The sequence below is a fragment of the Bos indicus genome, chromosome 1 (genome assembly GCF_029378745.1).
Source record: "Bos indicus isolate NIAB-ARS_2022 breed Sahiwal x Tharparkar chromosome 1, NIAB-ARS_B.indTharparkar_mat_pri_1.0, whole genome shotgun sequence".
Taxonomy (NCBI): Eukaryota; Metazoa; Chordata; class Mammalia; order Artiodactyla; family Bovidae; genus Bos; species Bos indicus.
The window spans coordinates 20784261-20801311 of NC_091760.1; positions in this window are offsets into that span (position 1 = coordinate 20784261).

Sequence of the window (17051 nt, forward strand, 5' to 3'; positions counted from 1 at the left end):
GACATTGTACAGGAGACAGGGATCAAGACCATCCCTATGGAAAAAAAATGCAGAAAAGCAAAATGGCTGTCTGGCGAGGCCTTACAAGTAGCTGTGAAAAGAAGAGAAGTGAAAAGCAAAGGAGAAAAGGAAAGATATAAACATCTGAATGCAGAGTTCCAAAGAATAGCAAGAAGAGGTAAGAAAGCCTTCCTCAGCGATCAATGCAAAGAAATAGAGGAAAACAACAGAATGGGAAAGACTAGGGATCTCTTCAAGAAAATCAGAGATACCAAAGGAACATTTCATGCAAAGATGGGCTTGATAAAGGACAGAAATGGTATGCACCTAACAGAAGCAGAAGATATTAAGAAGAGGTGGCAAGAATACACAGAAGAACTGTACAGAAAAGATGTTCATGACCCAGATAATCACGATGGTGTGATCACTGACCTAGAGCCAGACATCCTGGAATGTGAAGTCAAGTGGGCCTTAGAAAGCATCACTATGAACAAAGCTAGTGGAGGTGATGGAATTCCAGTTGAGCTGTTTCAAATCCTCAAAGATGATGCTGTGAAACTGTTGCACTCAATATGCCAGCAAATTTGGAAAACTCAGCAGTGGTCACAAGACTGGAAAAGATCAGTTTTCATTCCAATCCCAAAGAAAGGCAATGCCAAAGAATGCTCAAACTACTGAACAATTGCACTCATCTCACAGGCTAGTTAAGTAATGCTCAAAATTCTCCAAGCCAGGCTTCAGCAATATGCGAACCGTGAACTTCCTGATGTTCAAGCTCGTTTTAGAAAAGGCAGAGGAACCAGAGATCAAATTGCCAACATCCACTGGATCATAGAAAAAGCAGGAGAGTTCCAGAAAAACATCTATTTCTGCTTTATTGACTATGCCAAAGCCTTTGACTGTGTGGATCACAATAAACTGTGGAAAATTCTGAAAGAGATGGGAATACCAGACCACCTGACCTGCCTCTTGAGAAATTTGTATGCAGGTCAGGAAGCAACAGTTAGAACTGGACATGGAACAACACACTGCTTCCAAATAGGAAAAGGAGTATGTCAAGGCTGTATATTATCACCCTGCTTATTTAACTTATATGCAGAGTACATCATGAGAAACACTGGACTGGAAGAAACACAAGCTGGAATCAAGATTGGCGGGAGAAATCTCAGTAACCTCAGATATGCAGATGATACCACCCTCATGGCAGAAAGTGAAGAGGAACTCAAAAGCCTCTTGATGAAAGTGAAAGTGGAGAGTGAAAAAGTTGGCTTAAAGCTCAACATTCAGAAAACTAAGATCATGGCATCTGGTCCCATCACTTCATGGGAAATAGATGGGGAAACAGTGGAAACAGTGTCAGACTTTATTTTTCTGGGCTCCAAAATAACTGCAAATGGTGGCTGCAGCCATGAAATTAAAAGACGCTTACTCCTTGGAAGGAAGGTTATGACCAACCTAGATAGCATATTCAAAAGCAGAGACATTACTTTGCCAACAAAAGTCCATCTAGTCAAGGCTATGGTTTTTCCAGTGGTCATGTCTGGATGTGAGAGTTGGACTGTGAAGAAAGCTGAGCGCCAAAGAATTGATGCTTTTGAACTGTGGTGTTGGAGAAGACTCTTGAGAGTCCCTTGGACTGCAAGGAGATCCAACCAGTCCATTCTGAAGGAGACCAGTCCTGGGATTTCTTTGGAAGGAATGATGATAAAGCTGAAACTGCAGTACTTTGGCCACCTCATGCAAAGAGTTGACTCATTGAAAAAGACTCTGATGCTGGGAGGGATTGGGGGCAGAAGGATAAGGGGAAGACAGAGGATGAGATGGCTGGATGGCATCACTGACTCGATGGACGTGAGTCTGGGTGAACTCCAGGGATTGGTGATGGACAGAGAGGCCTGGCGTGCTGCGATTCATGGGGTTGCAAAGAGTCGTACACGACTGACAGACTGAACTGAACTAAACTGAGTCTACTAATGAGACTTTTCAAAGTCATTCTTCATTTCTGTTATAATGGTTTTGGTACATAGCATTTCTTTTTTATTCTATCTTTGATTTTCATATTTTTTCTTACATAACTATCTGTTCTGGCATGTTTACTTTTTTGTTAGAATCCTTAGCATATTAATCATGATGATTTAAAATTCAAATTGTGATATTTGCCTTTTAGTATACCTTGTCATTTTTTGTTGTTGTTGAAAGCTAGACATGATGTCCTGAGTAAAAGGAACTCTGGTAAAAAGGCCTTTAGTGACATGGTAATCAGGTATGCCAAAGGGGAAGCATTCTACAGTACTATAATTCTTACTACAAGTAGATCTCAATCTTTCTTTTAAAAAATTAATGGAGGATAATTGCTTTATAATGTTGTGCTGATTTCTGTCATACAATGCAAACCAGTCATAATTGTACAAATATCCCCTCCATCTTGAGCTTCCTTCTCCCCTGGATCCTCCACCTGTAGATCATCACAGAGCACCAGGCTGGGCCCCTGTGTTTCTATAGCAGCTTCCCACTAGTTATCTGTTTTATACATGTAGTGTAGCTCCTTTCTCAATTTGTCCTACCCTCTCCTTCTTCTGCTGTGTCTACAAGTCTGTTCTCTATGTTTGTGTCTCCATTTTTCCGTTCAAATAAGTTCATCAGTACTGTATTAGATTCCATAGATGTGCGTTAAAATGATATTTGTTTTTCTCTTTCTGACTTCCTTCACTCTGCATAACAGGTGAAGGAAGGTAAGGAAGTTCGTCCACTTCCTTACAACTGACTCAAATGCATTTCTTTTTATGGCTGAGTAATATTCCATCATGGCTTTTCAAGTGGCACAGTGGTAAAGCAACTGCCTACCAATGAAGGAGATGCAGGACGCATGGGTTCGGTCCCTGAGTCAGGAAGATATCCTGGATAAGGAAATGGCAACCCACCCCAGTATTCTTGCTTGGGAAATCTCATGGAGAGGGGAACCTGGCAGGCTACAATCCATGGGGTAGCAAAAGAGTCAGACATGACTTAGCTACTAAACAACAACAATATTCTATTGTATACATGTACTGCATCTTCTCTACCTATGCATCTGTTGATCTCAGTCTTTTGGTGAATGTGTGTATCTAGGATGCGTGGTTCTCAGCTCCCTCCCTATACCTTCTCTCTCCTGTCCTTTAGGAAGAACAGGATTGCTACAAGAGTCTGGAGTTGATTATTTTCTTTCTTCCAGGCAAGTTCAGTTCAGTTCAGTCACTCAGTCATGTCCTACTCTGTGACCCCATGAATCACAGCACCCCAGGATTCCTGTCTATTACCAACTCCCGGAGTTCACTCAGACTCAAGTCCATCGAGTCAGTGATGCCATCCAGCCATCTCATCCTCTGTCGTCCCCTTCTCCTCCTGCCCCCTATCCCTCCCAGCATCAGAGTCTTTTCCAGTGAGTCAACTCTTCGCATGAGGTGGCCAAAGTACTGGAGTTTCAGCTTCAGCATCATTCCTTCCAAAGAAATCCCAGGGCTGATCTCCTTCAGAATGGACTGGTTGGATCTCCTTGCAGTCCAAGGGACTCTCAAGGGTCTTCTCCAACACCACAGTTCAAAAGCATCAATTCTTCAGCGCTCAGCCCTCTTTATAGTCCAACTCTCACATCCATACATGACCACTGGAAAAACCATAGCCTTGACTAGATGAACCTTTGTTGGCAAAGTAATGTCTCTGCTTTTCAATATGCTATCTAGGTTGGTCATAACTTTTCTTCCAAGGAGTAAGCATCTTTTAATTTCATGGCTGCAGTCACCATCTGCAATGATTTTGGAGCCCCCAAAAATAAAGTCTGACACTGTTTCCACTGTTTCCCCATCTATTTCCCATGAAGTGATGGGGCCAGATGCCATGATCTTCGTTTTCTGAATGTCAAGCTTTAAGCCAATGTTTTCACTCTCCTCTTTCACTTTCATCAAGAGGCTTTTGAGTTCCTCTTCACTTTCTGCCATAAGGGTGGTGTCATCTGCATATCTGAGGTTATTGATATTTCTCCCACCAATCTTGATTCCATCTTATGCTTCATTCAGCCCACCGTTTCTCATGATGTACTCTGCATATAAGTTAAATAAGCAGGGTAACAATATACAGCCTTGACGAACTCCTTTTCCTATTTGGAACCAGTATGTTGTTCCATGTCCAGTTCTAACTGTTGCTTCCTGACCTGCATATGGGTTTCTCAAGAGGCAGGTCAGGTGGTCTGGTATTCCACTCTTTCATCTCTTTCAGAATTTTCCAGGCAAGTTAGGCACTGATAAAACTCTAATAGGTTTAGCCCTGGTAAATACCTTCTCTTGAGATCAGGCTTAGTTGAAAAGAACAGAATACTCCGGCTTATTTCAAAATGGTTACTTTTCCCTCCCCTTGCCTGAAATATGAGAGGACTTTTCTGTGATATTCAGTGTGAGATCTAGATAGATCTACTAGAGGTAAAACTCACAAAATCTGATTTCTTCCCCAAGATTGATCCACCCTGGAGTTTTTAATTTTCAGACTTGTCCACCTTGAGCCTGCCATCAATTCAGTCACAGTTCAGTTTTTCTTACCCCAGTACTAGTTTCCATGGAGGTTTCCGCTGATGGGTTTCTATTCTGGTAAGTTGTAATTTTCTATACCTGCCTGGCTGTTTCTCCAATTTGGGGCACAGCAGTTTGCCCTGTAACCTCGTATCTCTCGTGAATCTAAGAGATGTTGATTTCTTAGTTTGTTCAGGTTTTTATTTTTTATTAAAATGGAGTGCCAACTTCCAAGCTTCTTATGTGCCAGACTGAAAAGCCAAACTTTTCTGTTCCTTAAATTTAATTATTACTGAATTTTCATATTAGCCCTGTATTTGAAAGCATCCAAACAGACTTTTTGCATGGTTAAATGAGTGTGTTTCCACTGGGTTCTGCTGTTAAATAAACTTCTTACCCATGGGAGAAAACCAGGCCTAATTTTAAATGGGCAACATGCTTAATTATTTCATTAAAAAGCATAAAAAATTCCATTTTCTCTATGGCTTGACTGCTTACTTTAAAATATTTATGAGGAGACTAGAAAAAGAAAAAGAGACTGCTAAGTATTTTGTTAAAAGTAGTTTTTTTTTTCTTTTGCAAAAGTAATTTTTGCCCCTAGTTGGATGATGAACACTTGAGACTAAAGCTATTAGACTCTCTCTCCAGAACAAAAGGTATTTAAACAGAAACCTATGTATAAAATTTTAGTGTCAGTGCAAATGTGACAAAGTCTATGGAACCCAGGTAAAATGTCTTGATGTAAAATTTTTTCCTTCTTAGATCGTACAGATAATCACCTCAATTTCTAGTATTTACAGTAGAAATTCTCTTTATAACATTTTATTCACTTGAATGTTGCTAATTGGTTATCACAACTCTATTGTATATGATTTACAAAGTTACTATTTTTCCTAAGAATAACTTTTATAATCTCTTAAAAAATGTTTTATCCATTGAATTATCTCCAAATCTCCTTTGAAAGCAGGAAATATTATGCCATTTATAAAAATCAATGATATACATTTACATTTTTCAAGCTAGATACTTTTACACGTAAATTCAAAACCACTTTTTCCTATTCACCATCTTTACAAACTTTGAGTAAATTATTTTACCTTTCCTAGTCTTGGTTTCACCACGAGTGATATGGGGACTGGATTGCCTATATCATAAAATGGCTAGAAGAAGTACGTACCTAGTTTTAGGGCTTCTCTTAGGAGATGGCTCTATAGAAGGCTGTCTGGAATTTTGACTTTTGAATCCATTTCCTTTACTGATGAGGGCTTCCCTGGTGGCTGAGGCAGTAAAGAATCTGCGTGCAATGCAGGAGACCCAGGTTTAATCCCTGGGTTGGGAAGATCCCTTGGAGAAGAAAATGGAAACCCACTCCAATATTTATGCTGGAAAACTGCATGGACAGAGAAGCCTGGTGAGCTACAGTCCAGTTCAGTTCAGTTCAGTCTTTCAGTCGTGTCTGACTCTTTGCGATCCCATGAATTGCAACATGCCAAGCCTCCCTGCCATCACAACTTCCCGGAGTTCACTCAGACTCAAGTCCATCGAGTCAGTGATGCCATCCAGCCATCTCATCCTCTGTCATCCCCTTATCCTCCTGCCCCCAATCCCTCCTAGCATCAGAGTCTTTTCCGTGAGTCAGCTCTTCGCATGAGGTGGCCAAAGTACTAGTTTCAGCTTTATCATCATTCCTTCCAAAGAAATCCCAGGGCTGATCTCCTTCAGAATGGACTGGTTGGATCTCCTTGCAGTCCAAGGGACTCTCAAGAGTCTTCTCCAACACCACAGTTCAAAAGCATCAATTCTTTGGCGCTCAGCCTTCTTCACAGTCCAACTCTCACATCCATACATGACCACTGGAAAAACCATAGCCTTGAATAGACGAACCTTTGTTGGCAAAGTAATGTCTCTGCTTTTGAATATGCTATCTAGGTTGGTCATAACCTTCCTTCCAAGGAGTAAGCGTCTTTTAATTTCATGGCTGCAGTGATTTTGGAGCCCCCAAAAATAAAGTCTGACACTGTTTCCACTGTTTCCTCATCTATTTCCCAATGAAGTGATGGGACCGGATGCCAGGATCTTATTTTTCTGAATGTTGAGCTTTAAGCCAACTTTTTCACTCTCCACTTTCACTTTCATCAAGAGGCTTTTTAGTTCCTCTTCACTTTCTGCCATGAGGGTGGTGTCATCTGCGTATCTGAGGTTATTGAGATTTCTCCCGCCAATCTTGATTCCAGCTTGTGTTTCTTCCAGTCCAGTGTTTCTCATGATATACTCTGCATGTAAGTTAAATAAGCAGGGTGACAATATACAGCCTTGACGTACTCCTTTTCCTATTTGGGACCAGTCTGTTGTTCCATGTCCAGTTCTAACTGTTGCTTCCTGACCTGCATACAGATTTCTCAAGAGGCAGGTCAGGTGGTCTGGTATTCCCATCTCTTTCAGAATTTTCCACAGTTTATTGTGATCCACACAGTCAAAGGCTTTGGCATAGTCAATAAAGCAGAAATAGATGTTTTTCTGGAACTCTCTTGCTTTTTCCACGATCCAGCGGATGTTGGCAATTTGATCTCTGGTTCCTCTGCCTTTTCTAAAACGAGCTTGAACATCAGGAAGTTCATGGTTCACGTATTGCTGAAGCCTGGCTTGGAGAATTTTGAGCATTGCTTTACTAGCATGTGAGATGAGTGCAATTGTGTGGTAGTTTGAGCATTCTTTGGCATTGCCTTTCTTTGGGATTGGAATGAAAACTGACCTTTCCAGTCCTATGGCCACTGCTGAGTTTTCCAAATTTGCTGGCATATTGAGTGCAGCACTTTGACAGCATCATCTTTGAGGATTTGGAATAGCTCAACTGGAATTCCATCACCTCCACTAGCTTTGTTCGTAGTGATGCTTTCTAAGGCCCACTTGACTTCACATTCCAAGACATCTGGCTCTAGGTCAGTGATCACACCATTGTGGTTATCTTGGTCGTTAAGCTCTTTTTTGTACAGTTCTTCTGTGTATTCTTGCCACCTCTTCTTAATATCTTCTGCTTCTGTTAGGTCCATACCATTTCTGTCCTTTATCGAGCCCATCATTGCATGAAATATTCCCTTGGTATCTCTAATTTTCTTGAAGAGATCTCTAGTCTTTCCCATTCTGTTGTTTTCCTCTATTTCTTTGCATTGATCACTGAGAAAGGCTTTCCTATCTCTTCTTGCTATTCTTTGGAACTCTGCATTCAGATGCTTGTATCTTTCCTTTTCTCCTTTGCTTTTCACTTCTCTTCTTTTCACAGCTATTTGTAAGGTCTCCCCAGACAGCCATTTTGCTTTTCTGCATTTCTTTTCTGTGGGGATGGTCTTGATCCCTCTCTCCTATACAATGTCACAAACCTCATTCCATAGTTCATCAGGCAGTCTATCTATCAGATCTAGGCCCTTAAATCTGGGCTACAGTGTAGGGGGTCCCAAAGAGTTGGACATGACTGAGCAACTAACAACACTCCAGGTTAGGTATATCTGATGTGAATGTCTGGTGCCCCTCACTGGCACATGTACCAGTGGGTAGAGTTACAGTCTTTATAGGATCTGACTGCAGTTTATTGCACAGTGCCAAATAATGTCAAATTATGCTTGTAGCTTACCTGTCTAAAATGCTTTCCAAACTAAAGTTGACATTTGGGAATAGTCTCAGGCTTAGAGCTATAAAAACTTGAGCTTGAAAACCTCCCTAAAGACCAATAGAATATCTGAAACTAAATACCTTGTGTAAGTAGTAGAGAAATTCTTTCCACAGAGTAGGTGAGTAGAAAGCACTGGCTTGTGAATGTAAAATTTTTCCAAAATGTAGAATCTTCAGAATCAAATATGAAGAAGGAGGTAAGAGAAGGAAAAGACCAGAGAACTCTACTGTCCTACTTTGTATTTGATAGAGGAAGGGTGAAGTTTTGGAAACAATTTGAAAACATCATAATTTATCAGTTACTTTTACACATGATCTCCTTTGAACATCGTTGAACTCTCACATAGCAAAACAGAGTTTTTTAGTTTGCTAAAGAATTACAGAGTGGCTCAGTGACTCACTGAATGTATATGACTCACTGATGAGGCTTTTCATTCTTCCAATATTTCTTACACAATTTGGGAATTCTTATTATAATAACTGAGAAAATAAATAAAGAGAAGCTTTATTTAAAATGGACTCAGGAAGCCCTGAAGAGCAAGCTCTCACACATATATTGCCTGTTACAGCCTGCATAACCAGCAGGAAAAAGGAAGATAAGAATTATTTAATAAGGTCTCTGTATAGAATTCTCTGTATGAAATTCTCTCTCTCTCTCCACTTCTTCTCTGTGATGACAAAGATGTAACTTTTCTTCTGGCACTCTGTGTTCAAGCTAGGTCGTGACTGACTCTTGTGACCCCATGGACTGTAGCCTGCCAGGCTCTCTGTCCATAGGATTTCCCAGGCAAGACTGCTGGAGTGGGTTGCCATTTCTTCCTCCAAGGGATCTTCCAGACCCAGAGATCAAATCCGCATTTCCTGTGCCTCCTGCATTGCAGGTGGATTCTTTATCTGATGAGCCATCAAGGAAGCACCAAGGTGGCATTTTTCACATAAGAATTCCATCTCCTGTTTTAAGAAAAGACAGGAAGATCCTTTACTGTCCAGCAACAAAGTACTATGAACCTCTACAGACAATAAGAAACCACCACAACTTTGAACTCAGTCATCTCCAATAAATTTACTGAAAACAACCCTCCTCAATTTTCTCTTTATTGTTGTTCAGTGGCTAAGTCGTGTCTGATTCTTTGCAATTCCATGAGATGCAGCATGCCAGGCTTCCCTATCCTTCACTATCTCCTGGAGTATGCTCAAATTCATGTCCACTGAGTCAGTGATGCCACTAGTAAAAGTTTCCTGTTGTATCTTTGGATTTGCCTATGATTCACCAGAACAAGTTTTCAAGTTGCAATTCCTCCGCTATTCCCAAATAAACTCAACTTGCTGGCAAAATAACTGCTTATTTGTTTTCAAGGTTGACATAACATGATTTCTTCATTCAGTTTTTTTCCTGCCTGTACTTAGTCATGGATTAACTCTTAATTGCTTCTTATTGGTGTTTTCCTGAGAGATTTGCTTTTAATGTTCTACATAAATTCTCTGTTTGTTTTTGAAGAAGTATTTTCATGCTTTATTGGAGAGAGAACAATTTTACTCACTGTGAACATACTTTGTATAACTCAGGTGGCTAATTCAACTTTTGAACTGTGGTGCTAGAGAGGACTCTTGAGAGTCCCTTGGACTGCAAGGAGATCAAAGCAGTTAATCCTAAAGGAAATCAGTCCTGAATGTTTATTGGAAGGACTGATGCTGAAGCTGCAGCTCCAATACTCTGGCCACCTGATGCAAAGAAGTGACTCCTTAGAAAAGACCCTGATGCTGGGAAAGATTGACAGCAGGAGGAGAAGGGGATGACAGAGGATGAGATAGTTGGATGGCATCATCAACTCAATGGACATGAGTTTGAGTAAACTCTGGGAGTTGATGATGGACAGGGAAGCCTGACATGCTGCAATCCACGCAGTTGCAAAAAGTCAGACATGACTGAGTGACTGAACTGAATCAAATCTCAACATTAGTGTTCAATCATTATAGATTTAGTAATATCTACTTTTACTTCACTGCATCCCGCAACTGATACCATGTAGTGTGAATGTAAACATTTCTTAGATCTTTCCTATAGTTACCCTGTTGTCCAAGTGAGTATTTAGTATAAAACTCAAGCATGTATATAAAGTTTCAGTTGTACTTTTTATTTTCATCTTAAAAGATTACCACTTCAACCATCTAAAAAATAATAAATTTATTTTATAAATTGTATTTTGTTACAGAAATAAAAATACCTGGAAATTCTTGATAAATGAAAGTAATAGCCTCTTGGTTATTTCACATTATCACATTCGATAACAGATAATTCTCATGGGTGTGATATGCATGCAGAGGGGTACTGACCGTGCCCTCTGTTCCTGGGCATATCTGAGTAATTGGCTATGAAATGAGGCTCTTCTTTTTTTTTCCCCAAGCATTATAGCTTAGTGCCAAGAATGATTGTGTTTGGGAGATCAACATATTAAAACTTATCTTTATATATTTGAACATTAAAGAGATACTTGAAAAATTTACAAAACAAAATAAAATAAACAAGCCACACATGTGGCCAAGGAAGAAATGGAAGTTTCTACTCTTTCATCTTGGCAGTTTTGGTGGTAGAAGGGTGGAGACTATGGCCTGGGTGTTTATGAGCTTCCTCATGCTTCTTGAACTGTTTGGTGAAGCTATGACCCCTTCCCTTCTCCACTTTCAGTCTCTGAGTCCCTAGCAAACATTAGCAAAGGATCCCTGAAGATTAACCCTGCAGTAATCTGTCTGATTTTATATGCTCTAAGGGTGGCCCTGATCATATTTGTTTTTAGATGGGCATGTTTCTTTTCCTCTGCTCCTGTAAGATGTTCACTTTTATGTTACATAAGAAATAAACATCAATATGAAAATGAAAACTCTCAATTTCACAGTACCCATTATGAAAATTTATAATGCCAGATGCAAACATTAGAATTAGAAAATAAGAGAGAATTTTAAGTTTCAATGGCATAACTTAATATATGTTCATTAGTAGTCTATTCATTTTAAAAAAAGATCTTTATCACACTAAATCTGTTTTCTGGTTAAAAATTATATAGTTTCTCAGACATTATACATTTCTTTTTATTATCTAATGATCTAAAGAAGTGGACATAAATAGCATGCATCCAGCCATCTCTTCTAATCGGTTCTAGGCAAGAAAACTTATGCTTATTTGAGTGCCTACTATAAGAAGGACCCTTTATTCAGATTTCACTTAGTTCAGTTCAGTCACTCAGTCGAGTCTGACTCTTTGCAACCCCATGAACTGCAGCACGCCAGGCCTCCCTGTCCATCACCAGCTCCTGGAGTTTACCCAAACCCATGTCCATTGAATCGGTGATGCCATCCAACCATCTCATCCTCTGTCGTCCCATTCTCCTCCTGCCCTCAATCCTTCCCAGCATCAGGGTCTTTTCATAGGTCACCAAAGTATTGGAGTTTCAGCTTCAACATCAGTCCTTCCAATGAACACCCAGGACTGATCTCCTTTGGGATGGACTGGTTGGATTTCCTTGCAGTCCAAGGGACTCTCAAGAGTCTTCTCCAACACTACAGTTCAAAAGCCTCCATTCTTTAGCGCTCAGTTTTCTTTATAGTCCAACTTTCACATCCATACATGACTACTGGGAAAATCATAGCCTTGACTAGATGGACCTTTATGGACAATGTAATGTCTCTGCTTTTTAATATGCTGTCCAGGTTGGTCATAACCTTCCTTCCAAGGAGTAAGTGTCTTTTAATTTCATGGCTGCAGTCACCATCTGCAGTGATTTTTGAGCCCCCACAAATAAAATCAGCCATTGTTTCCCCATCTATTTGCCATAAAGTGAAGGGACCAGATGCCATGATCTTAGTTTTCTGAATGTTGAGCTTTAAGCAAACTTTTTGACTCTCCTCTTTCACTTTCATTGAGAGGCTTTTTAGTTCTTCTTCACTTTCTGCCATAGGGGTGTTGTCATCTGCGTATCTGAGGTTATTGATATTTCTCCCGGCAATCTTGATTCCAGCTTGTGCTTCTTCTGGCCCAGCATTTCTCATGATGTACTCTGAATATAAGTTAAATAAGCAGGGTGACAATATACAACCTTGATGTACTCCTTTTCCTATTTGGAACCAGCCTGTTGTTCCATGTTCTGTTCTAACTGTTGCTTCCTGACCTACATACAGGTTTCTCAAGAGGCAGGTTAGGTGGTCTGGTATTCCCATCTCTTTCAGAATTTTCCACCGTTTATTGTGATCCACACAGTCAAAGGCTTTGGCATAATCAACAAAGCAGAAATAGATGTCACTTACTAAGTCACACAAAATCTCCATCAAATGTGATGTGCTGTGCTTAGTCACTCAGTTGTGTCTGACTCTTTGCAAATCTATGGACTGTGGCCCGCCATACTTCTCTGTCCATGGGGATTCTCCAGGCAAGAATACTGGAATGGGTTGCCATGCCTTCCTCCAGGAGATCTTCCCAACTCAGGGATCAAACCCAGGTCTCCCACACTGCAGGTGGATTCTTTACCATCTGAGCCACCAAGGAAGCTCATAAAGTGTATCACTTTTCAGAAGAAAGTGGCAAAGAGGTTACCCAGCTACTAGTGACCAGATATAACCTAGAGTTCAGATTTGTCTGTCTGAATTCCAAGCAAATCATTAATCTACCTAGAATTCCCAGTGTATATTTTTACATTTCAATGATAGTAGTTGAAATAGCTTTCCTTTTTTTTTAACCTTTATACTATTTCCTATCCTTTCCTTTGTTTTCCTTTTTCCCTTCTTTTCCCTATTTGGCTTATTATTAATGTAACCCAACAGGCATGACAAGGGAATTCAAGGTTGGAATACAGTTTTCAGAAGTGATGTCACGGTCACACCAGCAATTTACGTAACTACGTACAAAGAGAAACGAATGAGGCAAACCATTCAATATGTTCATATGCTCAATATGATATTGAACATAGTTTTCTATGCTGCTTAATCATTCCGTATATAGAAGCCTTCATCAGCTAAACCCCCCCCCCCCCCCCCACTTCGCAACCACTGTTCTCTTCTCTACATCCATAGTTCTGTTTCTGTTTCATAGATAAGTTCATTTGTGTCATATTTTAATTCCACACGTAAGTGACATCATATGTATGATAAACTTTAGTTACACTCATGTTTTGCTGCAATGGCATTATTCCATTCTTTTTATGGCTTCCCTCATAGCTCAGTGGGTAAAGAATCTGCCTGCAATGCAGGACACCTGGGTTCGATTCCTAGGTCGGGAAGATCCCCTGGAGAAGGAAGTGGCAACCTGCTCCAGTATTCTTGCCTGGAGAATCCCATGGACAGAGGAGCCTGGCATGCTACAGTCCATGGGGTCCCAAGAGTTGGACACAACTTAGCGACTTAACTAATTCTACTACTAGTATTCCATTGAGGGTTTCCCAGGTAGCTTGCCTGCAATGTAGGAGACCCCAGTTTGATTCCTGGGCTGGGAAGTTCCCCTTGAGAATGGATGGACTATCCACTCCAGTATTCTTGGGCTTCCCTTGTGGCTAAGATGGTAAATAATCCACCTGCAATATGGGAGACCTGGGTTTGATCACTGGGTTGGGAGGATCCCCTGGAGAGGGCACAGCATCCCACTCCAGTATTCTTGCCTGGAGAATCCCCATGGACAGAGGATCCTGGCAGGCTACAGTTCATGGGGTCACAAAGATTTGGACATGACTGAGTGACTAAGCACAGCACAGGGTTCCATTGAATATGTGTACCATATCTTCTTTATCCATTAATCTATCCATGGACATTTAGGTTGTTTCCATGCCATGGCTGTTAGGAATGGTGCTACTGTGGACATAAGAGTGCCTGTATCTTTTTGAGCTGTAGTTTTGTCTGGATATATGCCCAGGAGTGGTATTGCTAGATCATAGAGTAATTCTATTTTTAGTTTTCTGAGGAACCTCCACACTATTTTCCACAGTGGCTGCATCAACTTAAATTCCCCTTAACAGTGTAGGAGGGTTCCCTTTTTTCCACATTTTCTCCCATATTTGTCATTTGTAGACTTTTTAATTATGGCCATTCTGACTGGCGTGAGATGGTACCACATAAAACACCTTTCACAATATTCAAGCTTCAATATACCTTCTCATATTTTAAAAAAGGTAATTGCATTTAGCTCATATGCTATCTTGGTTTGACATTAAATTTCACTGTAAATGAGTCTAAATTATATTTATTTCAAGGCACTTTCCAGCTGGTTGATCCAGAATAATCTGAAGTAATTTAGATAGGACATTGTTTTGATAGATCAAGTGGTCCTCTAAGTTTATATCAGGTAAAAATCTTGATACTGTCCTTGAAAAGGTCAGTGAAACTGAGCCCTGGCTATTATTGCTGACATTTGAGTGTTTGCTAAGAACCCAGTGAAACTGAGTCAATTCCAAAACTCATACATTTTCCTTATATTTTACTTCTTCTGTTATTCCCAATTGGTTTGGGAAGTGTGCTTATGTTTTATGAGACATTAAAAAAATTAACTATTATAAAAGCAAGTGTGCTCAATGTAAAAGAAATCAAGCTACACACACACATACATACACACAAACCTAAAACCTCCAGCTTACACCCCAGCTTAGATTTGAGTGTCCCATGCATTTTGGTTTCATCCAACATACATCTCTTATTCACTTTGTCCTCTGTGCTGCCAGTTATTCTACAAATCTGATAAACCTTTTTTTTTCTATAGTCTTTTCCAGAAATACAAAATGAAACTAAATTGTTCTCTAATCTAATACACCCCAAAGTATTCTATGTGTTGTTCTTTAAATGTCCTGCTGAGCTATGGAGCTCAATTTCAATCTTTACAAAAGATCTCCAGCTTCTCAATTTTTAGGACATTATCCCTTGGGAAAAATTATTGCTCCCAATTTGGGTCTGCTACTCCATGCTTCCTAGCCATTCGTAGGTTCACCATGTTTCATATCTCTTAAGGAAATCAACAGGGCCTATGAAACGGAATCCTTCCCAAGACAGATTCTATGGGCTCATTTCACTAGTTCCAACTCAGTTCATTTGATCCTTTGCAATTGATGCCTTCTCAAAATCAGGCAGTGTTCGAGTAAGAAAAGCGTACAATGTCCCTAATTCTTTTTTATAACTCAGTGGGGCTGGAGGAGAAGAGGGAGGAAAGTGAGAAGCACTTCCTCAAAGTGTATGAGTTCTTACTTTGGGTCTGCTGTGCTTAATTCTCTCAGGAGTAAGTGTGCCACGCCAGGAAATGTCAACCCCAGTTGTTCAGCAGTCAAGCACTCTTAATCCATAAATATTATAGGTATAGATTTTTAAATATATACTTACAAATATGTCATGTACAGGATACTAATTTGTAATGCATTTTATAAATGTTTTGTAAATATTTATTAATATTTGATAAGGGCCTTGTTAATGGTTATAGGAAATCAGGAAAGATGCCAGAAGAAACCTGATGGCCATAAACTCCCCAGCTTCACTCTTCCTATGTTCCCTGATCTGGGGTTGCACTGGCAGGTATGCTCAGGAGCACAAACCAATTCATGACTTTTATTCTAACATTTTTCCCTAAAGTTAGAAGTTGGGGGTGCCATCAGACAAAATTAGGCTAAGGCTGCAGTCTTTAGTCTGGAGAAGCCAATCATAAGTTTGTTTTGTAGTTTGGGCCAAAGGCTTCTTTTTCCCTCTGCGTACAATTATCAGGCCCTGCGCTAACCAATTTAATACTTAAAATTGCACATTCAGGTTAGTATTACCATTATCTTCATTTCATAGACTATGAAAGTAATGCACACAAATACAAACCTATTAGTTAGTGCCAGGATTCAAACAAAGGCAACATGATTCCAAAACATGAGCTCTTAAATATCACATGTTTCTTCCTCTAATAGATGTTGATATACTATATTTTCAGTTTATGACCTGCTCATACTTTGGAGGGCTTAGTTAACCTTATGTGAAACTATGGAAAGGAAGTTGTGCTATTGTGTTTTCCAAGTTGACAGATCAATAATGCTGTAGATGCTGCATGGAAAATAACACATTGTAAGTGATAATGCAAACATCCATGAGTGGGAAAATATTAAGCAGAAGAACTTAGGGGCCTTGGAATACTGAACAGGCAAGAAGTAAGAAAGAGGAAAATATTATATGTTAATAATATGGAGAATAATTTTATTTTCTAGAAAAATCATATTAGGAATTTGTCTTTCCTTTTTCTTGCAGTATATTCTGTCCTGACCAATATCTTGATTTATCAACCTGCTGGTTCCAGATATCTTCAGTTTGAGTTTTGTCATTGTTACCTGTCTAGGAGCTCTGAGTCCAGCTGAACAGGAAGAGAATTTACTCACCATCACTAATCTAATGGTATATGTGGCCCGTCTACAGTGAACTTACAACTGAGACAGTAAGCGCATGAACTCCTGGGACCTCATTATGTTTATGTGACCTCTCCTCTTTAAAAAGGGGACCAGAACTGTTTGCAAGACTCTAGTCCTGGTAGACTCCATTTGCCTTCCCAAGTTTATCAAAATGACAAAGCGTAATTGAAAACAGTTAATAAAGACTAATTAGAATCCAGTCTCTCTACCCCCATGGTGTTCTTCCTCTCCTTATCCCAAAACATGACTTTGCCATTTTTTGTTATCAATATATTTTATTTTCAACTGGGATTATTTGCTTTCTTACGTTTCACATGCAGACTTCTTGGAAATGGGGCTGAGGGATAGTGAGAAAGGAACAGAGGAGAGAGGGGGAGACGAAGTCTATCTCCTACTCTATGAAATTCTGCTGTGGACACCTACTCTCCAGACACTGAAACTTTTATGG